This window comes from Doryrhamphus excisus, chromosome 5 (assembly GCF_030265055.1).
Source record: "Doryrhamphus excisus isolate RoL2022-K1 chromosome 5, RoL_Dexc_1.0, whole genome shotgun sequence".
NCBI classification, from domain to species: Eukaryota; Metazoa; Chordata; class Actinopteri; order Syngnathiformes; family Syngnathidae; genus Doryrhamphus; species Doryrhamphus excisus.
In genome coordinates, this window is record NC_080470.1 from 5,000,946 (window position 1) to 5,023,536 (window position 22,591).

The 22,591-nt window shown below is 40.4% G+C and overlaps 1 protein-coding gene across 3 annotated transcripts in view; it reads right to left on the reverse strand.

Moving 5' to 3' along the window:
• Positions 1–22,591, reverse strand: part of ror1 (receptor tyrosine kinase-like orphan receptor 1) — a 122,693-nt gene that overhangs the window by 39,538 nt on the left and 60,564 nt on the right. The window contains exon 1 of one of the 3 annotated variants that reach the window (XM_058073558.1): positions 1,660–1,800. The exons of the other annotated variants lie outside the window; for them this stretch is intronic. The gene's annotated coding sequence lies outside the window, so the exon portion shown is untranslated. Of the gene's footprint in view, positions 1–1,659; positions 1,801–22,591 lie in introns of those variants that run through there. 3 annotated transcript variants of the gene reach the window in all.

Consider the following 22,591-nt stretch of genomic DNA (forward strand, 5'->3'; position numbering starts at 1 on the left):
TGAAAATTCTGGATTAATTTCTTCAGTAAACGTAGTGATTCTGTTTGTAGTTTGCAGTGGTGAAAACTATATTTCATCATATTTATATATTAAGACCCGTATGCGGGCGGCACGGCGGTCGAGTGGTTAGCGCGCAGACCTCACAGCTAGGAGACCAGGGTTCAATTCCCCCCTCGGCCATCTCTGTGTGGAGTTTGCATGTTCTCCCCGTGCATGCGTGGGTTTTCTCCGGGTACTCCGGTTTCCTCCCACATTCCAAAAACATGCTAGGTTAATTGGCGACTCCAAATTGTCCATAGGTATGAATGTGAGTGTGAATGGTTGTTTGTCTATATGTGCCCTGTGATTGGCTGACCAGTCCAGGGTGTACCCCACCTCTCGCCCAAAGACAGCTGGGATAGGCTCCAGCACCCCCGCGACCCTCGTGAGGAAAAAGCGGTACAAAATGAATGAATGAAGACCCGTATGCCCCCTGCCATTACGCTGCACCATCGTCATCACAGATTGCCGAGAAATGATGGGAGTAGCCGGACAAAATATGGGAGTTTTTCTGGGAAAAACAAAAGGCCTGATAGGTATGCCTAAGCCTGACAGACCACAACGATTCTGGCATAGTGCTGTGCAATCACTGATCTTCTCAAGGGAATGTGAAATTGCATGAAATACTAGTGGGCGCCGCAACTGCTTGGGACCCAAACCACGGCTGGGGGGCCCCATGTGGACCTGATAAACTTTGACCTACTACATCATTGGCGCTATGCATAATACTGATAAACACTGGTTTGTGGCGCCTCCTGTGAATTTTTCCCTGGGTCCCCAACATACTGATGGATATGTATTGGCTTTGACAAGTGAGGATTGCTTTTCTAGTGCCATAAGAACACTGTATAGTAAATACAAACCATGCTGTGAGAACTAAAATGTTCCTGGAGTTCCTGGAGGTACCAAACAACAATGCTTGATTATGACTCTGCTGCCCCAAGGTGGGTCTAAATTCCCTTTTGGGTTCAGGTTTGATAGGATTAAAGAGCCCCGGGGCTGAGTGGTAGACAAAGGACAGAAGAAAAGCAGTGTTGCAGTTCACTAGCTAACAAAACCTGCCGAGTCAGAACGAGGAACTCGGGAGAAGGGACCTTAAAGGAAAACTGCACTTTTTTTTGGAGGGGGGGGGGGTTGCCCAGCCCATCATACACAAACACACATGTATTTCCCTTTTCTGCATGTTCTAAAATAGAAAAAAACAGCTACCATGACCGAGCTAACAAAAAGAGACACACCATTTTTTTACCAATAAAGCCAATAAACCTCCAAAAACGGCAACAATGTTCCATTTACATAACATAACCTGCATGTTAACCAAGTTTAAGTGACATTGTTAATGTCCATGCTGAAATAAAATATATAGACCAGCTACCAGCATGACTAGCATGCTGGTCTGGAGGCTAGCTACCAGGATGACCAGCATATGTTGTTTTTAAAAGTTTTTTTTTTTTAGAAGCTAACACAGAAGAACTACTTTTCTGTGAAAATAGTGCCTGACTCGCAACACACCACTATCACGTAAGATACCCCTGATTTTTTTCAGATTCTATGTCAATTAAACTTTTAGCAACAACGCTACATGCTAACGCTATGAAAATGGCTTAGTGTTTCACTCACGTTATCCCTTTCCAGGGGGAGTAGAAGTAAAAAGTAGTAGTCGTTGTTGGTTGTCACATAGTCCGCCACGATTAATGATAGCAGTTGTTGACGGGAGTAGCGTTTGTTGCTAAGAAACCAATACATCCAGGAAGAAGTGCAGATAATGCTAATGTTAATGTCCAAAATAGTATATGTTGTACCTGATACTACAGGGTCACAGAATGTATATAAATCAATAAAATATACTTTGTGTATATGTGGAGATAAGTTGACCGATAATGTCTCCCCACTATTTAGCTCACATCTGTTAGTTCTCCTCCAGAATATTTGGAATATTTGAGATGAATTGCAGAGTTATTTTAAGTTATTAGGTTTCTGATTTTATGCAGTAATGGAGGGAAGCAATTGTACTCAGCCAATTTGTTAATGAAGGTCTTAGAAACAGAAACCTTCACAGGGTCTGTGTCAGTTTAGATCAGTCATGTTTATATGGTTCTCAGCTTGAAGTGGATCAAGAGACGTACCGCAGTCGTACTCCAGATGAGTGTTCTATCTAACAAAATCACACTTTATTGCAGGAATGGTCAGCTTTCTATACCACTGACTAAGGATCGACCAATACATTGAGCCGATATTTGCGTTCTTTACTTGAATCGGTATCGGCCGATACGTGCGTGGGTTCGCCGATAGATTTTTCCGTCGCATGATTTACAGACAGGCATCTGTGTTCAGTGTTTACATTTCAATAAATATTTGTTTAAACTTGAGACATGTAATATTTGTTACCATTGTCATTTTTTTTCCATATAAATTGAGGGAGCAAAAGCAGTATTGGCCACAAATATCGGCATTTGGCTAAGGGTGATGGAAAAAAATCGGTATCGGCATCGGCCGGAAAAAAAACATATCGATCGATCGATCCCTACCACTGACTGTTAATAGGGGATTGGCTACACCAATGGAAGTGAAAGTATGAAAGTCAGCTATGTAAACAACTACAATAACTGTTAAGATGGTGAAAATATCACAATACTACAAAACTACAGATCCCCGGCCAAGAAAATTTGGCACTTGTTGATGAAAATCCTTCAAAAGGCAAGAGTTGGACTTTTATCGAGTGTGTGTTGTGAGTTTATTATGGGAGCAATGCATTGGAAGGAGTGGGACACAAAAAAATGTTGAACAGAATCAGATCAAAAGAGGTCAAATGGGGAAGTTATGCGTAACAAGTCATATGCGGATGGGGTGTTTTTAGATTCAGTGGCACTGCCTGTATCTGCTCTGTTTTGCTTTCACTGACCTAACTGTTTTTCAACAGTATACGTAGTAGCAGTTGCAATATATTGTATTGCATGTGTGTTTAGGTGTTTGTTCCCAGGCTCAACAAGCTGTGCTCAGAGACTGGCTGTTCACCTGTGGACATCACGGACCAAAGAACACAGGGCCTATACACACACACACACACACACTCAGCTGTGCATGGTTGCATGAGTGTTTGAGTGTGTAACCTTATAAGAGCAAAGAAATGAACGAGAGAAAGACGCAGAAGTGCTGAAAACTGAGCAGGCTGTGTGACAAGGCCCCTTCTGGGCCACAACAATGAACAGCAAGGGAAAAAAAAGTATTGTATTATACAAACGCCCCCCATACATACTCCCCCCAACCAAAAGACATACAACTCATTAATTCACTTTTTAAATTGTGTACACAAACCAGGATATTCTCAGCAACATAAACACAAAAAGGATCATTTTCTACGAGTCAAATTCTTTGTAGAAACATAATCTCTTTCCTGGGGTTAATCGTGCCAAAGCATACTTAGTCAAAAAAAAAAGTTTGTTTTGTTAAATCTCATTAAAGTCATTTCAAGCTGTTGCAGAGCTTGTTGAAGTCCACTAAGAACACACAAATAAAGATATACAGACTTGTTTTCTTGGCCGTCGTTGTAAAGAAAATGACAAATGCCATTTCAAAAGTGGTGTAATGCTCAAAACTGTAAGAGTAAGAGGTTGAGGGGTGAATACATGTTTTGTTTTCAGGGTTATTGTAGATTATAAAATGCATTTGATGCATGGTACCAAATATTTAGCATGCATGATACTAGAATAATGGTTAGCACTAGCGGTGCCTTAGAATTGTTGGCAATTGGATACGGAGAAGTCTGATTCAATTATCAAATCATATAAAAATGTAAAGTCATCAAGACTGTACCATTCTGACTGGAATTCTGAGCACATATTGTATGCCTCAGTATCACACAGTATCGAAAATTGATGGATTATGGATGGATATTGGAATGTAAAAGTGAGTACCTGCAGTCACTGGGACACTGAAATTTAAAGTATTTTATGTAAAGCATTGCTAGGGTTTCCCAAAAGTCAGTTGTGGCCATTAGCTGCAAACAAAGTGTGCCCGTCACACCCTCTGTTTGTTTATAGACACCTTATAATTTGGGGATTGAGTAATCCGTCTTTTTTAACTTAGTCCTAGCATATAAGTGTTTCAAATTTAGTTCTTCCCTGACCACCAAGATACTGCTGCAGGTTGCCAAAAATTGAAGAGGATGTAGACATCATGTGAGTACAGTCAAACCTGGCACCATTCCAGGACTGTTCGTTCTTCATGCCTGTCAGTACTTTATCACTCAAAGGCTGGATGTTGTCTTGCCTGCGGAACGTATAATGACTGAAAATTGCAGAGGGATCTATTAAAGTATGACACTGTTGACGAAACGGAGCATGAGAATGTAAAGATTCTTGATGTAAGGATCAGAGGTGGCACAAATGTGGAAAACATTAGCAGTGTTATCCATAATAGTTCTGGTCTTTCAAGTAATATCTCTGCAAATTCATTCATTTTCTACCGCTTTTCCTCACGAGGGTCGCAGGGGGTGCTGAAGCCTATCCCAGCTGTCTTTGGGTGAACGGCGGGGTACACCCTGGACTGGTGGCCAGCCAATCACAGGGCACATATAGACAAACAACCATTCACACTCACATTCATACCTATGGACAATTTGGAGTCGCTAATTAACCTAGCATGTTTTTGGAATGTGGGAGGAAACCGGAGTACCCGGAGAAAACCCACACATGCACGGGGAGAACATGCAAACTCCACACAGAGATGGCTGACGGTGGAATTGAACCTTTGTCTCCTTGCTGTGAGGTCTGCGTGCTAACCACTCGATCGCCGTGCCGCCCTTTCATTCATTCATTTTCTACCGCTTTTTCCTCACGAGGGGCGCGGGGGTGCTGGAGCCTATCCCAGCTGTCTTCGGGCGAGAGGCGGGGTACACCCTGGACTGGTCGCCAGCCAATCACAGGGCACATATAGACAAACAACCATTCACACTCACATACAGACAATTCAGACAATTTGAATTGAATTCAGACAATTTGGAGTCGCTAATTAACCTAGCATGTTTTTGGAATGTGGGAGGAAACAGGAGTACCCGGAGAAAACCCACGCATGCATTTTGGGGAGAACATGCAAACTCCACACAGAGATGGCTGAGGGTGGAATTGAACCCTGGTCTCCTAGCTGTGAGGTCTGCGCGCTAACCACTCGACCGCCGTGCTGCCCTCTGCAAATTCTGCAGTATGTCCAGTTGCAATTCAGATGATATAATAAGATGGGGGGGCTTCTGAAAAATAGTTCTGGGAATCAGAGTGTGACACATCCTATCTCTCCTTTCAGGAATCCTCATCAGCTCTGAGTCAAAAGTGCAGACGAAGCCGCAAGATGTCTGACTGGATGTCAAAGGGAAAAGTTGGATGGCAAACTAGGATAGCATTGAGATGGAGACTTAAGAAGTGATGTGTTGAACGGGAAGACAACACAACGTAAAAGAGGAGTGTGATTTAGTCCAGGCTGACAAGTAAAATGATTTCCTGTTCAAACATTTAGTTTTATTCCCAGTTGTTTTTATCTTCATGTTGTCTGTATTGAAGACTTAGTCCCGCCTGCCAACAGCCAGCCTGAGGTAAACTCTGAGCCATTCCAGTATGCGTTTCTGTCAATCACAGAAATACTCTATGGGAAACCTCTCCTCGTTCCAGGTTAAGAAAATAAGCACCGGCATTCCTGCACTTCTCAAGGTAGCTGGCTAAATAGGCTGCTGGCAGGAGTGAAATGTAAATGAACCAGAGATGAGTAGCTGGACGGAAAACAGCTTTACATCTCCAAAGAGAGCATCGGTGACAGACTTTATGCTAATGTAGAAAATATCCTGATATTCCATACTGATACGCTTCAGTACTCATACTGAGTTTGTTCTAGCTGGCGTTTGCGCAACAGGCGACGTACACTCTGGTTGGGTCACCTGTCAATCACAGGGCTGACACATAGCAACAGACCATTCACACACACACACAGTAGATCCCTGGTTTGCACCCCAGAGCACCAATGGATAGACGGATAGACGCGCTATTTTTGACATAGCTCCTTCCTTCCGGTTAGCTTCTCTCCTGTGGTTTCAGAATAACATTTGCAATAAGGCCGAGTCCACATGGGAATACTCTTGGGTTTCTTTGGTATCCAGTGATAAAGTATCTTATCACATACTACAGTATTAATTGCCCCTGTACCCTAGAAACCGCCCATGAATTATACGGGAAAAGGCCGAAATGATACTGTGTCAAAGCCCAGGGCAGTGATACTGATAAAATATAGAGTTTAACCATGTCCAGTATCAGCCCCCGTAGCTGTCCACTCAGAGCGTGCTGCTCTGGTATCGTGCCTGTGAAACAACCAATCAGAGAACAGTGCACGAGCGTGAACACACAGTGTTTGTTTTGCTGCCGTCTGTGCTCTGTCAACATGTCAGCGGTTAAATAGTAAATAGTATAGTAAATATTAGTATAATAGTAAATATTAAATAGTACGTGATAATAAGCTCATGATTAAATAGTATGTGATAATAAGATCATCACATGGTTTGTCTGGTATCAGACCCAGTATCATGCCCCCGCGTGCCAGTATCATAATAACCTATAAGTATCAGTAAATAGTCATCAACAGCACATGTGGACTTGTAAACCTTCTCACAGCAACTATGGTGCGTTCAAGGATTGCAGAGGAACATGAAGTTGGCAAAACGAAGGAAGAAAGGAGGCAGATGTTCACAATCTACCTCCGTAGACAGTGAAATGTCAGAAAGAGTCAAGTGATGAAAAGCGTAGCATTGTGTTAATGTAAATGTGACAATGTTGGAAACCTGCATGTGCAGGACTCCCACACGTTCTTTGTACATTGTCAGTGTACGGGAAGGAGGACAGTAATAAAGTATGGAGAAACCTTAAACCTGGGGAGGATATGATTCATAAAGATGTGCTGTAATGACAAGACAGGCAGGGGAACGATGGATAAGCCAGCTTGCAGAAAGATTCCAGGAACTACTAAAGAGACCCGATTGCCACTGGAAAGGTTAAGGTAATTATGGCTTGTTTATTGTTGCTAGTTTATTGTAATGTTCAAACAATATTAGAGGTTGAAAATATCCTCATATCCTCTTTTCTCCACACAGAGATGCCAAGCGGAGAATCGAACCCGGTTCTTCCCGATATCCCAACTGTACGAGAGCGTATTTGGGCAAAATTGTATAAAAAAAATGAGATTATGAGATTGAAGTTGGAATTTTTGGCCCAATTTTATTAAAATTGTAATATTAAGTGTCATATGTGTAGGAAGGGGGCGGCACGGCGGTCTAGTGGTTAGCGCGCAGACCTCACAGCTAGGAGACCAGGGTTCAATTCCACCCTCGGCCATCTCAGTGTGGAGTTTGCATGTTCTCCCCGTGCATACGTGGGTTTTCTCCAGGTACTCCGGTTTCCTCCCACATTCCAAAAACATGCTAGGTTAATTGGCGACTCCATATTGTCCATAGGTATGAATGTGAGTGTGAATGGTTGTTTGTCTATATGTGCCCTGTGGCGGGCAACCAGTCCAGGGTGTACCCCGCCTTTCGCCCGAAGACAGCTGGGATAGGCTCCAGCACACCTCGTGAGGAAAAAGCGGTAGAAAATGAATGAATGAATGTGTCGGAAGGTAAATAGAGCATAGTTCTTCAGGAAGGAAGGAAACCTTCCTCTTGCTTCAGGCAAGCGTTTATGTATATAATACGCCAGCAAAACACAGCAATTGAGCAGAAACAGATTAGCATGTCTAGCCCTTGTCATTTCTACCTTCCTTACCCCGCCCCCCTCCACATGCCCAAAGGCATAAGTGCCCCCTTTTCATAGCAATGCCTGTTACGACAGAGTAATCTGAGATTTTCATAATTAATTGTAAATTTACAACCAGAAAGTCGTAAACTTACATGAAAAAATGCGTAACTTCATGTTACAGGCATTGCCTGAGACAGCTATGAAAAGGGGGGCCTTTTGTGACCTTTGGCCTCAGTCAAAGGTAATATTATACCTTTTTTTGGGGTGCTGGAGTCTATCCCAGCTGTCTTTGGGCGAGAGGCGGGGTACACCCTGGACTGGTCGCCAGCCAATCACAGGGCACATATAGACAAACAACCATTCACACTCACATTCATACCTATGGACAATTTGGAGTCACCAATTAACCTAGCATGTTTTTGGAATGTGGGAGGAAACCGGAGTACCCGGAGAAAACGGATGAGAACATGCAAACGCGACACAGAGATGGCCGAGGGTGGAATCGAACCCTGGTCGACCACTCCACCGCCGTGCCGCCCTGTAAAAATTCTATCACTACTTATATTACTACTGTAAAATTACTGCTGATTTTTCCAATTTTGTTGGTGTTTTGTTTTTTTTCTTGTTAAGTTGTACACCGGACTGCACGGCGGACGAGTGGTTAGCATGCAGGCCTCTGAGCTAGTAGACCCGAGTTCAGTTCTTTCATGCAGTTGCTTTTGTGGCTCCAATACGGTGCCTTTAAAAGCAAGAATAACTGTGGGATTTAGTGGAAAAAATGGATTCTATTAAGAGTGACAGATGTGGCAGAGAGACACAAAGATGATCACAGATCTTCTCACGTTTCTGCTCGAGCGCACCTTGGAAAGTACTGGAGCCTGCTCCTCCAAACACAGTCTCACCTCACCTCCCATCAACCCTGTTCTCTCAGACACTTCATAACTAACCCACCTCCGCCCCAGATGATGCAGAGCAAGGCAAGAGAGACGGCGGCCCGGAGAAGAAAGAGGTGTGAAAGACAGCACAAAATCTATTTTCTACATTTCCTGCACAGTCGTCCAGTTCGCACAGATGAAATGACTCCTTTCCCTACTTGAGAGTTAAACGTCTTGGAAAAATACATGCTGGAATTTTGCCATGAATTATGTGATCAGCGCTGTGTGCGGCTAAATAAAAAGGGCTGAGTCACAACATCAGCAGCGGATCCAAGTGTAGTGGATCCAAGCATGTAGGTTTTGACTGGCAGTAAAATGGCATTGAACATGGCACCATACTGATTTACATTAGACCTTCGTGACCTTAGTGAAAGTAACCTTTGATAGGCTTCATTCCCTCCGGAAGGAGGTGGTTTTTACACACTTTTTGGATCAATGAAGTCTGACTAAGTCTAATTCAGTTACAGTTACTTTATTACTAATTTGTAACTAATTAATTATTTACAATAACTAATTATATGTACTTCTTTATTTTAATTAATCAAAATGGTTATTGGACAATTTTTCAAGCAATTAAATATATACAGTGGTCATCAAATAAATAATATAAATATATATATATATATATATATATATACACGTTTAAAATTATTTCACATTGTCATTAATTCATACATATTTGGAATGATCAATTTAAATGGCTTTACATTCAATTTAACAGTTTAAATGTAACCCAAAAATTGGAAAAAAGCCATAATTTTACAACAATTAAGTAAAAAATAAAGACAAAAAATTTAAATTAATAATAAAATAGTCTTAATTTTATGAGAATAGCATTGTTGTATTATACAATTTTAGCATAATTATGCATAAAGTTGAAATTAAATATATTTTTGTTTGTTTTTAAAATTCGCAGTCGTAGGAGAAACAACAAACAACCAAATAAAATGGAAGAAAAAAAATATGATATTACAAGAGGAAACTTCCAATGGCAAGTTGAAATTTTGGACTATTTAAAAAACAACAGCAGCAAAAAATAAAAATTGTAACTGTATTTTTTATTTCATATTAATGAGAAAAAAGAAAAAAAACTGTCATTGTCATTTTAGCAGTATATTATGAGAAACAAAAAAAGTTACTATAATATTATGGGGGAAAAGTATTAGTATTATGGGAATAAAGTGATAATATTACGAGAAGAAAAAATTACCAAGATTATTTATGAAAATAGCTGAATTGTGGAAACAAATTGGGAGAAAAAAGTGGAAAGTTGATACCAATAATATGCTTTTTCATCTATATCACAATGATGAGATGCTATTTCTGATGTATGTGTGGCCCCTGTATCCTTTCATTACTTTGTATGTGGCCCTCGCTGGAAATAGTCTGGACACCTTATGCTAGGAGGACAGGATATAGGAGGTGCCACCAAACTCAGTCGGTTTGATTTTTTTCCAGTTGAAATTAGAAGTGTTCAAACATGACGAACTCTATTGTACATCCGTGCATGCGTGTACATGTGCGGTCTTGCGGTGCCTGCATAAGTGTGAGACTTGGCAGCAGGATGTGCTACTCTGGCCTTGATAAGACGTCGACTTCACGCCCACCTTTGACTGAGTGCAGCGATGAATCACACTGCCATGTTGCTAACCAAATTGGGGACACATGCATTATTAGAAACCCTGCACGCCATCTTTGATGAAATCATCTCACAAGTGGATCTTTCTTTAACTCATTCAACCCCAGCCATTTTTCAAAAGATGATGGATGATATTTCAAAGCATAAATAATATTGTGTTGAATGGCTACATAAACTTACCAAAAAGAAAGATTAGGCTCCCGTCTAATCACAGATGTTTCCACTTTTTTTGTTATTTAGTAATCAGCAGTAGAACAAAGGTAAGTTTCAGGAAAAAATCAGCTCCCGACTAAAAAAAGGGAGAAAACCAAGATACATTTCAAGCATAACTTAGTTTTTGTGACAGCCCAAATACTGCTGAATGCCAAATAAGCCCCTCTACCTGCCGACACGCACACGTAAAACTTTAAATTATTATTATTTATTCAAAATTATTGAAATTATTTGTACAAATTACTGTTTACACTGTACATTGTTGTTCATATTTGATGTCATCTATTCTCCACATTATTATTATTATTATTTAGTCAAAATTATTTAAATTATTTGTACAAATTACTGTTTACGCTGTACATTGTTGTTCATATTTGATGTCTATATGATCTATTCCCCACATTATTATTATGATTATTTATTATTATACAGGAGCCAGGCAACGACATTTCGTTGGCAATTTCACTGCTGTGATCTATCTATCTATCTATCTATCTATCTATCTATCTATCTATCTATCTATCTATCTATCTATCTATCTATCTATCTATCTATCTATCTATCTATCTATCTATCTATCTATCTATCTATCTATCTAGCCAACCAATGGGTTGTTTTACATCAAAATAACTATTTATTTACAAATATAACACCATGAACTATTTCCAATTTTCACATCTGGAACTGAAGTGTTTGCGCATGTGTTAAAATGCTACACTTCTTCATACTCCTTCACTTCCTCCTTCCGGTCACATGTGATTTTTCCCCTTCATTTGACAGAGCGTTTGCAATTCTGCCCCCTTGTGGCCATTTTTATGGCTTAAAAGTGCTCTCAAGTGAAATACATTAGTAGAAAGTTGCATCATCAGGTCTTTTTGCCTCCCACACACATACATAAAAGACATATAAATACATTGTTGGCATACAGCCTTTGGGATTGAATGAGTTAATATAGAAAGACAAAACTAAATGTAAATCTGAGACCAGGCCAACCATGCAGCAGGAGCATATGGAACATGTTTACAGTAATATCGCTGGTTCCTGATGTCATCATGGCAATTGTCATCAGTTTGCAGTATTGTAATCCCTTTTTCTCATCCACGTCTTCCCTGCAAAGCAAGAACCCACCCTCACATTTAACTCGATTTCCTCCATCTATCCAACCAGCCTGTTGTACAGACAGTGTCTCCCTTCCAAAGACATCACGCAGAGCACTGAGGCCTTGAAGGAATTAAGGCGGATTCAAACTAACGTAAACAATCATCCCTCCAGAGGGTGAAAAATGATCTGTGAGGCTGTGGTACGTTAACCTTTTAAAGTCTTAAATATGTACCCCTTTGTAAGAGAACACGTTATATTTCACAAGTTAAGAGCAGTTTAATCTAAGTGGCAAAATGATGTCTTGATGGAAGGCTCCGCTAATGACATTCGACATTATTTTCAATCTGTCAGACGGTTAGCTAGTGAGCTAGTTAAATGGAGTTAAGACTGGACTGGACTCTTAATTCCACCCTGAGTGTGAAATCCTATGCTTCCAGTGCTGTGGGAACAGTTGGGCCCTTTTCGGTGTACTGGTGTAGCATTGGTGTAGAAGAACAGGAGAACCCAGGCCTCAACCCTACCAAAAACAGTTCTGCTCACATTAGAACATTCATTCATTCATTGTGTACCGCTTATCCTCACGAGGGTCGCAGGTATGCTGGAGCCTATCCCAGCTGTCTTCAGGCGAGAGGCGGGGTAAAACCTGGACTGGTCGCCAGCCAATCACAGGGCACATATAGACAAACAACCATTCACACTCACATTCATACCTATGGACAATTTGGAGTCGCCAATTAACCTAGCATGTTTTTGGAATGTGGGAGAAAACCCACGCATGCACGGGGAGAACATGCAAATTCCACACAGAGATGGCCGAGGGTGGAATTGAACTCGGGCCTCGTAGCTGTGAGGCCTGCGTGCTAACCATTCGAACGCCGTGCAGCCTAAAAATGACTTCATTCATTCATTCATTTTCTACCACTTTTCGTGCACACAATAAACCCTTTTCTGATTCTGATTCATAGGATTGAGACGAATGAATTTCAGGAAGTCAGTTATGCAAAAGTTGTAAATAAGCGCTGCAATCTGTTTGGCCTCCTTCTTTGTTATTGCTTATGTTTAAGTATTCATTCAACTGTCCACATAACAACCATGTCATCGTAATACATAGTCCAAATCATACATGACACGACAGAAAACAGTAACTACACAAGCAGCGCCTTGAAAATTACACGGTATAGATAATCCACACCAGAGCTTAACAATACCCTGCACACAATCATGAGTCGTATTGCATTGTTTCTCTGTTTCACCACAATGTGATTGCAGTCTACTTTTTTTTTACATCCTTGCCAGATTGCCTCTGTGATCCAGAATCCACTTGCTTTGATTGTTTGGTGACAAAATGCTTTTCTGGCCACCAGCACCGCTATTCCTGTAGCACGCCTGAGGTCTCCAAGTGGGACGGTCAGCACCAAAGCAAATCACAAAACTTTGAATGATGGGGAATATTTGAGCAAATTTTCATAGTTTAATTTCAGGCTGTGTAGCTTGCAGCAGTGACCACAAGTGGCAGTTGAAGGACTCAGATGATCATTTCTGCTTGACGGCTGAGAGTACAGTGTTAATCTACAGCAGGGGTGTCCACATTTTTTGCTAAAGGTCATGTTTCCCTTTTTTTGGTAATGATAATGGTTTTATTTCATTTGAACATGCATCAGATTACAATTGAATGCATCACATAATCAGTTCACAGTTCCACATGTCCGAAAGGAGTAGGAAGAAGCAAAGCTTATTAAATCCTACCCCTGCAACTAAATCATACTAAATCATCTAATTTCTTTGCAGAATTTTTGCTAAAAAGCAAAGGATGCAGAGGCCATGTTTCCTTTTTTTTGGTAATGGTAATGGTTTTATTTAATTTGAACATGCATCAGATTACAATTGAATGCATCACATAATCAGTTCACAGTTCCACATGTCCAAAAAGGAGTAGGAAGAAGCAAAGCTTATTAAATCCTACCCCTCCAACTAAATCATACTAAATCATCAAATTTCTTTGTAGATTGTTGGAGCACAATCTTGTGTGTATACGAGGTGTTTTGTCGAGCAACGTGTTACTTCCAGCATCATAAACAAACCAGGGTGACTCAGTGCTGCTCCGACTCCCTTTTACTTTCCCCTCACATCATGATGTTTTTTTCTTGGTTGCTTAGGAACGCAAATATAACTGTACTTGTAGCCAGTACAAATAGAAAGGGGAAAAAGTAGTTGCACCCAAGAACAATAAGTCTATCTTGATGAGAAATCAATATCTGCTATGAGAAAGAAAGAACTAAGGCTATACATAAATCCCCATTCTCTGTGTTTTTTTTTTTAATGTGACTTTTTTATGCATTTGCCATTTTTACAGTACAGTGGCACTGGCTACATGCTTGTGGGGCTGAAGTAACGTAGCGGTCATCTATTAAAAGCACTCAGCTCTTCTTCATTTAGTTCTCGGGCCCCATGGAAACACTGCAATAACTTCCAAAAGCCATTCAGCTGGCCAGAGAATCAAGTTTTTTTTTTTTTTTTTCTGCCAAGGTCATTGCACGGACAAGTCTGCTGGTGCTCTGTTTTTGCTGTCAGGACAGAAGACACAAAAGCAGACATAACTATGAAGACACACAAGCAGCAACTGTACCATCCGTGATTCCCTGACCCTTCATTAATTAGCAGCAGAGTGACAGTGAGGCAAGACAGCTGGCCGGAGGAGAAAATGAACCGTCATTGAGATTATGAATAGCCCTTTGTGTCTTTGTAGGAGAGAGATCTTTTTTTAAAAAAAACACTTTTTTGGATGAAAGTGAAAAATCTGTACATTAAAAAAACTGAAGAGGAGCGAGTTAAATTCCAGCAGTGCTGGAGTGTTTTTCATAAAGCCTGCTGTTTAATCACTTGCACATGAGGGCAAGAACAACAAAGTTGGTTCAACAGAGACAAGACAGAAGGGAAGGAGGGAACGCCGGGATGAGAGCACGAGGCCAAAGACTTTAAAGCTTTTAACAGCGATGTATTGATCACAGACTTGACTTTGCCACTGGAAGGTCACCGATGATACAAAATATGGAGGTTGGAACTAGCTGGAGAACTACTGGCAATGTCCACATGCAAATCGGATCATATTGAAATTTGTTTTTTTTGTGTAATGAGACCTCATGGAACTGCAAAACAAGCTCAGTATGTTCGCGGTGTGGAAATTGTAAATGTACAATTTGCAACGGGTTGTAAAGTGTTACGTTTTTGTTACGTAATGCGGCACCATCTAAATAGTAGTAATGAGAAACAGGTATTACTGCACCAAGCGCTCAAGCAACCACAAAGCAGCTGCCCGTCGCGCCAAACAGGAAACAGAAATATGAGCACAAAACTGGAAAAAGACATAAAAACTAAGGAATTTTGACAGAAGAACCGCCGCCTATATTGGTACTGATTGATACTGGTAACATGAATAAAATGCTAGGCAATATGAAATATTAGATATTATTATTATTAGTTATTGAATCACATTTACAACACCAGGAATGTCTCCCACATTGCACAACTCCAACAAATACACAACTCCAAATGTACGTGATATTTTATCAGAGTCTGTAGTTTTTACTGTGACAAACATGTCTAAAGCATCCGTCCAGCCTCTACGCCGGGTATCCGTACTAGGCTGGTGGCCAGCCAATCACAGGGCACATACAGACAAACAACCATTCACACTCACATTCATACCTATGGACAATTTGGAGTCGCCAATTAACCTAGCATGCTTTTGGAATGTTGGAGGAAACGTGCAAACTCCACACTAAGATGCCCAACGGAGATTCAAACATGGATCTTTCTGCTCTCCTGACTATGTGGCCAACATGCTAACCACTAGTCCATCGTGCGGCTGCACTAAAGCAGTTATTCACATTTATTCACATCCGTTATGGCCTCTTAGGGTGCAGAAAATTTTCCACTCCCCGCTGATATGAAATACAATAATCCCTCATTTATCACAGCAAATTGCTTCCAGACATAACCGTGATAAGTAAATTTCATTTATAAATAGAGTATTTTCACATAGAGCATAGAAAACCTGTTAACAATAATCTAAATGCGGTTTTCAACATTATTAGAGCACTCTACAAATTAACTAACACCCCTATAGTCCTCTTTACACTCGTATCGCCCAAAATAGGAGATAACTGGCTTCTTTAATCTTATTATACGACATAAAGGGGAGCAGAATTGGCATTGGATCTGACATTGAGGGTTCAGAGTTGAGTGTCAGCTTGCCATGGGTTACGGCCGCAACAGTAGCCTGTGTTTTTATTAGGGATTTGTATGTGGGATTATTGTGCATGTTGTGAGATCATTCAAACCTGCAATAAAAGCCTGTTGTTCCAGCGATCGATCCATTTGTGGGTCTCACAAAACATTATAAAAACATGATTAAAGTGTACAACATCAACATCTTTGAATGCACCTTTTGAATGCCTTATATTTGTATTTTAGTTCATTAAGTCATTTTTAGGCTGCACGGCGGTCGAGTGGTTAGTGCACAGGCCTCACAGCTAGGAGGCCCGAGTTCAATTCCACCCTCGGCCATCTCTGTGTGGAGTTTGCATGTTCTCCCCGTGCATGCGTGAGTTTTCTCCGGGTACTCCGGTTTCCTCCCACATTCCAAAAACATGCTAGGTTAATTGGCGACTCCAAATTGTCCATAGGTATGAATGTGAGTGTGAATGGTTGTTTGTCTACATGTGCCCTGTGATTGGCTGGCATGCCAGCGACCATCTAAGCGGTATAAAATGAATGAATGAAAAGGTCGTATTCCACCACAAAACAGCCCCAAAACAGTTCTCTTTACCGTAGTGTGCTTTATTTTATTATTATTATTATTTTTTTTTTTACAAATTCTCACTTCCAGCAATGATCAACCAGTTTTTAAATCTTGTTTTGATCGAACCCCGCCGGGCCACCACTGCAGAGGCTGCAACTTTGCATGTTTGGCTGTTTTTTGTGTAGTCATTCCAAAAAAACATGACAAATTATTCCAAGTATGACTGTCGAGGGATATGCTGTTATCAAGTTCATTTTTCAAACTTTTTCTTTCCAAGCATGATTTAAAACAGGTTGTTCCAGTAATGGACTGTATTGTTCGTGGTATAAAATACATTTACTTTACTTTACCAGAAGCCAAGTCTTATTTAGGACAATATGATGAAATACATCAGAGAAACGCTGGGTTGGCTGTCTCTCCATTTGACATGTCTTAACTCGGATTAAGGGCCGCATGGTGGCCGAGTTGGTTACACAGTCAGGAGATCTGGAAGATCTGGGCATCTCTCTCTGGGTTTGGGCATCTCTGTGTGGAGTTTGCATGTTCAGGAGTACTCTAGTTTCCTTCCAAAAATATGCTAGGTTATTTGGCAACTCCAAATTATCCATAGGTGTGAATGTGAGTGTGAATTTGTATACATGTGAACTGCGATTGGGCTGGCAACCAGTCCAGGGTGGACCCCGCCTCTCACCAAAATGTCAGCTGGGATAGGCTCCAGCATACCCCCTGTGACCCTAAACAAATTTTAATTTTAATAACATTTTAGGGGGCGGCACGGCGGTCGAGTGGTTAGCGCGCAGACCTCACGGCTAGGAGACCAGGGTTCAATTCCCCCCTCGGCCGTCTCTGTGAGGAGTTTGCATGTTCTCCCCGTGGGTTTTCTCCGGTACTCCGGTTTCCTCCCACATTCCAAAAACATGCTAGGTTAATTGGCTACTCTAAATTGTCCATAGGTATGAATGTGAGTGTGAATGGTTGTTTGTCTATATGTGCCCTGTGATTGGCTGGCAACCAGTCCAGGGTGTACCCCGCCTCTCGCCCGAAGACAGCTGGGATAGGCTTGCATAAATATTAGTTAACAGGCTATCATACCGTCCATGGAGAATGATACATGGAGCATGGATCCATGCTTCTGACATCTTGGGAACTGAAGGGCTTTGCATAAAAGCTGAAGGGCATCTTCTCATTCCGTCTGATCTTTCCATTGCACACACGCACTTTATTACTTTTCATATCTTAAATGGCTATCTACGCAGCCAAATCCAGCCCTGTGTTGTTCTTTTGGCTGTGCAACTAATCCATTGCCTTGACAGGCCCTCCTCCTGTGGGTTAGTTTATACATCAGCTTTCATTTTATTGTAAAGTCAATGTTTTTGTTAAGACATACAAGCCAAAATAGAGTTCATGTAGCCAAGAATTATTATTTTTTTGTCGTTAATTTAACACTCAACTCCTCTCATGTATATATGGAGGATGCAAATTGAGCAAAATTGATTCATACAGAACTATGTACGTGGGTCAAATTGCGCAATAGTTGGTCATGTGTTTGCTCATTTTGCAGTACATCTGAATGAGTAAAATGATTTTCTCATGTGAACTCATAAGCAGCGGTTCCCTGCCAAAAAAAAGGCAGCCAAACCTAAATGATCTTTGCTGACCTCAATAGGAAAATGTGACATGCACATTTCATGTGATAAGGCGTTTTCATGAGAGCTTATGAATGAACACCACATTCCTTATGCCTGCCTCCATGTTACTAGGCCTTGTGTTTATTTGACTCTATAATCTTCAATCTGCCAGGAAACCTCACTATATTGGCTAGGCAAAGCCAAAAGAATCTTATTTTAACAATGTAGGGGTCACGCAAGGGGAGAACACTGGACGTAACTTTTTTCCAGAACAAAACCATGTGCTCAATAAAGCAATATTTATGTCAGTGTTGTTATCAAATTTAGCCTTTAATCCAATTTTTCTAATATTCATTCATACCGCTTATCCTCACTAGGATTGCGGGGATGCTGGAGCCTATCCCAGCTGTCGAGAGGCGGGATACACCTTGGACTGGTCGCCAGCCAATCACAGGGCACATATAGACAAACAACCATTCACACTCACATTCATACCTATGGACAATTTGGAGTCGCCAATGTTTTTGTCATGTATATTGTTAAAAGCAACAGTGATGCTAAGGTTCTCATTGGGAGTGACCAGGATAGATAGGATCAGGAACGAGTACATCAGAGGGACATTACATGTTAGAGGCCTTGGAGATAAAGTCAGCAAGGACAATTTGGAGTAGCCAATTAACATTTTTCTAATATTTACATTTTAATTTCCAGATTGTGAAGCAGATTGTTGACCACAAGCTTTCTAGATCTTTCAGAATCTGCACCTATTCCAGCTGTATTTCTTTGGATTTCGTGCTTCCCGTGAAAACGCAGTGCGGGGGGAAGCAGAGTTTGTGGGAGGGCAGAGAGTGTATCTCACCTACAGCCAACGCCCATATAAGGAAGCCCGTCCATCTGTGACATCACAAAGCTCCAGTTTTACGACGCCCTCTGAAACAAAGCTTTTAGAGACATCCCAAACTTCTTTCAGCGCTCACTTCCTACACTTCCTTGATTCACTGTTTGCAACGTTATGTGTGGAATACGGTGTTTACATTTAATGAGGTGTAACGTTTTGTCCGAGTTCAGTCAAAGTACATCCACCGTTTTACTGATGATTTATTTTATTGTCTCTGTAACAAACTTTTTCATGGCACAAAAATGACGATGTGCAAATGGGCTGAAATACAGTTCTGGTTTGTAGACGCCCAAAAAAGGCGGATTCATCCTGCCTACCAATCTAAAAGAAATAATGGTGCATCTGTTAATACTCTCATGCTTTGTTCCTATCTAAGCTTATTTTGTGAATAAATAATTCAAAAAATCAATTAATATACTGTACATTCCACATTGTGTCCTTTCAGTGGAAGGCTATCCAGGAAAATATACACTAGCGAATGATCCAAGGAGACAAAATGTCTAAGAAGAACTATTTCAAGGTACTCGCGTGGGTGAGACAAAGATGACTTCAAGTCAAAATAAGCAAAGGAACCAGACAATGTGAACGTAATACGGCCCAGCCTCCAGAAACTATAAGTTACACATAATTAGTGTGCTGCTGTAATCTATACCCATTCCTTCACTCGCCCGTAACACTTCATCCAGTAACATAAGAAGACCTGAACCATTAAAAATCTCACTATTTATGTATCTTTGCCAGCACCAGATGTTACAAGGTAATGTAATGTTGGGTATTATAGATTTGTGGCATGCAAACACAGGTAGTAGGGCAATAAAAAAGAGTCCAAGCACTTCCAGAGTGTGGTCCAGAAGAGTGCAGTAGGGACCATTAATGTTGTTACAAGGAGTCACGGGTCCCCTTCTAAAAAAGAACATGTTTAATATTAACTGGTGTTGCTGGCAGGCATTTACTATAAAATATATCTCTAATTGTACATGTGTGTATTTAGTGTAATACTGTAATGTATGCAGGAACACCATAGTTGTTCCCAGCTTTGCCCCCCCCCCCATTTTGAAGAAGTGTGACAGCAGCCACTTAGCAACCAAGACAGTTCCCCACTACCACTGTGGGGGTTGCAGTCCCATAAAGAAACACCCCCTAAATTTTAATTGGCTGACAACAGCCTGATTTCCACATGCACTACTGCAAGCCCCTATCGGGTTTTTATGATTCTATGACCATTTCATGAAATGAGAGTTACTTTATCATTTATATTACAATCTGCAGCATATTTATTTACGTATTTCCTTTAGTGCATTCACTTTTGAGGCCACTTTGAGAAACCTTTGTTTTTCCACTATGCTCTACTTGCACTCATGTCTCAGAAGTACTCTGCTTTGGAGATTTTAGTTAATGCACGTAAAATAATTGCACATTTGCACATTTTTAGTTCAAGATCCAACAATACCTTATCCATGTATGCCTTTCCAAAATGCAGTACCTTTAAGTATAGTGATGTTTACGCTTGCATACATTTTGCCTCTGCATTGTCCCACAATTCGCAGTGTGCCTGAAAAGGTTGAAGACTAGTTGACGCACTTGTGACGCAATTCACAACCGAAAAAGGTGCACAACGTGCCACCCTCCCACCCACGATGTAGTGTCACAGCCCACACCCTGAACAGCAGCTCAGAATTACACGATACTGTACACCTGTAGATACAATTCCAATCCAATCCAATCCACTTTATTGGTATAGCACATTTTATAAACAGAGTTTCCAAAGTGCTGCAGACTAGTAAAATAAAAAGTAAAAATAAAATACAATAAATAAAGGTACAAATTGAATTTAACCCAAAACTAAAAGATCAAATAACAAATAAAATAAATAAAATAAATAAAATAAATAAAATAAATAAAATAAATAAAATAAATAAAATAAATAAAATAAATAAAATATTAAAAACAAGAAGCAAAGCAATAAAAGTCTAAAAAATAAAACCAATTAAAATAAAAGAAAAAACTAAAAGACACAGGACCATACGACTCACTCAGAGTTAAAAGCCAGATAATAAAAGTGGGTTTTAAGACGAGACTTAAAGCTTACTTAAAGGCCCTCGGACCTAAGTGACCGCGCTGGAGAGTAAATTCGGATGAGGTCCGAGATGTATTTGGGGACCAGCCCACTCAACGCCTTAAAAACAAACAATAAAATCTTAAAATTCCAAGGTGGGACTGATAGTCGAATCGGACTCCTCCAAATCAAATCCAACAGTTCATGTAATTACCAGCTTCGGAGAAACTTAAGTTTATTTTTCGAAAGGTTCAACAATGGAATGGCTCATATCGTATTTAGCAAAGTAAACTGATGCCTAATGTGCGGCTAAAACAGTATTCACATAGAATGTTCCATGAAATGCAGCAACAAGGAGTGATGACAGCTGAAACAACCACAGCAGACTTGAAGTGGGCGGGCCCAGACATGTAATGGAACTGGAGAATACTTTTGACCAATAAATATGTAGTATGGAGCACACGGGGAGCGACAAATTCATGTGTGAATCATTCTGAAGTGTGGACATAAACAGCCATACTCTTAACACTTAAACCCAAAATTTAAGCTTGGAATGCAGTGAAATAGCACACAAGCCCCAAATATCACTTCTGGAAAACGACTGCAGATTTGGCATCGCTCTGCAAAGCATTTTGGGGCATTGGCATTACTGGACTGTATGGAAGCAGAAGCCGCTGCAGGATTCAAACATGGCAACATTGTCATTTCCCGTCGGAGGCCTGCGGATGTGCCATGGTCAGGAAGCACTGTGGATAATAAGCTGGAATAACTGACAAAGTCTGGTCATTCCTGCACAGATTTATGACCCGTGGATGACAACGTGTGCCAGTTGAGAGCAGGAGAGCAAAAATAACTGCTTTTTCCAGTCTGATCAAAACTCTGCCTGTCTGTCTTTTTTTTATTGTCTGGAATTAATTACATTTCTGCTACTATTTTTTTCCTTCAGAATTTAATGAACCTTGAAGGTTGTTTTTAGTATGGCTTATGTATTCTAGGGAGTATAGTGACCTATTGAAAATGTATTCGGTGACACGGCTAGCTATTTATGGTAATGGTAATGGTTTTATTTCATTTGAACATGCATCAGATTACAATTGAATGCATCACATAATCAGTTCACAGTTCCACATGTCCAAAAGGAGGAGGAAGAAGCAAAGCTTATTAAATCCTACCCCTCCATCTGGTACTTTTACAATCAGTAACTGTTACATTTGTTCACTTCCTGCTTTCCATAATACAGTTTAAGGTTTTTTTTTTGTTTTGTTTTTTAATAATGTACCTCGTACCGAAGTACGAGGTGATATGACCATACAATGACATAATGGGTACCATAGTAAGTGTCAATATAATGATATATAAAGCACATCATGACTGGTTCAAGACTCTTCATTTAGTGATGAATGCAAAGTATGGACAAAAATATTGGGATAGTTTTTTAATTATTTAATTGATACTATTGTATTTACCATCTACTAAACATAAAACCATTTACCAACATGAGTTTAAAATAAAATA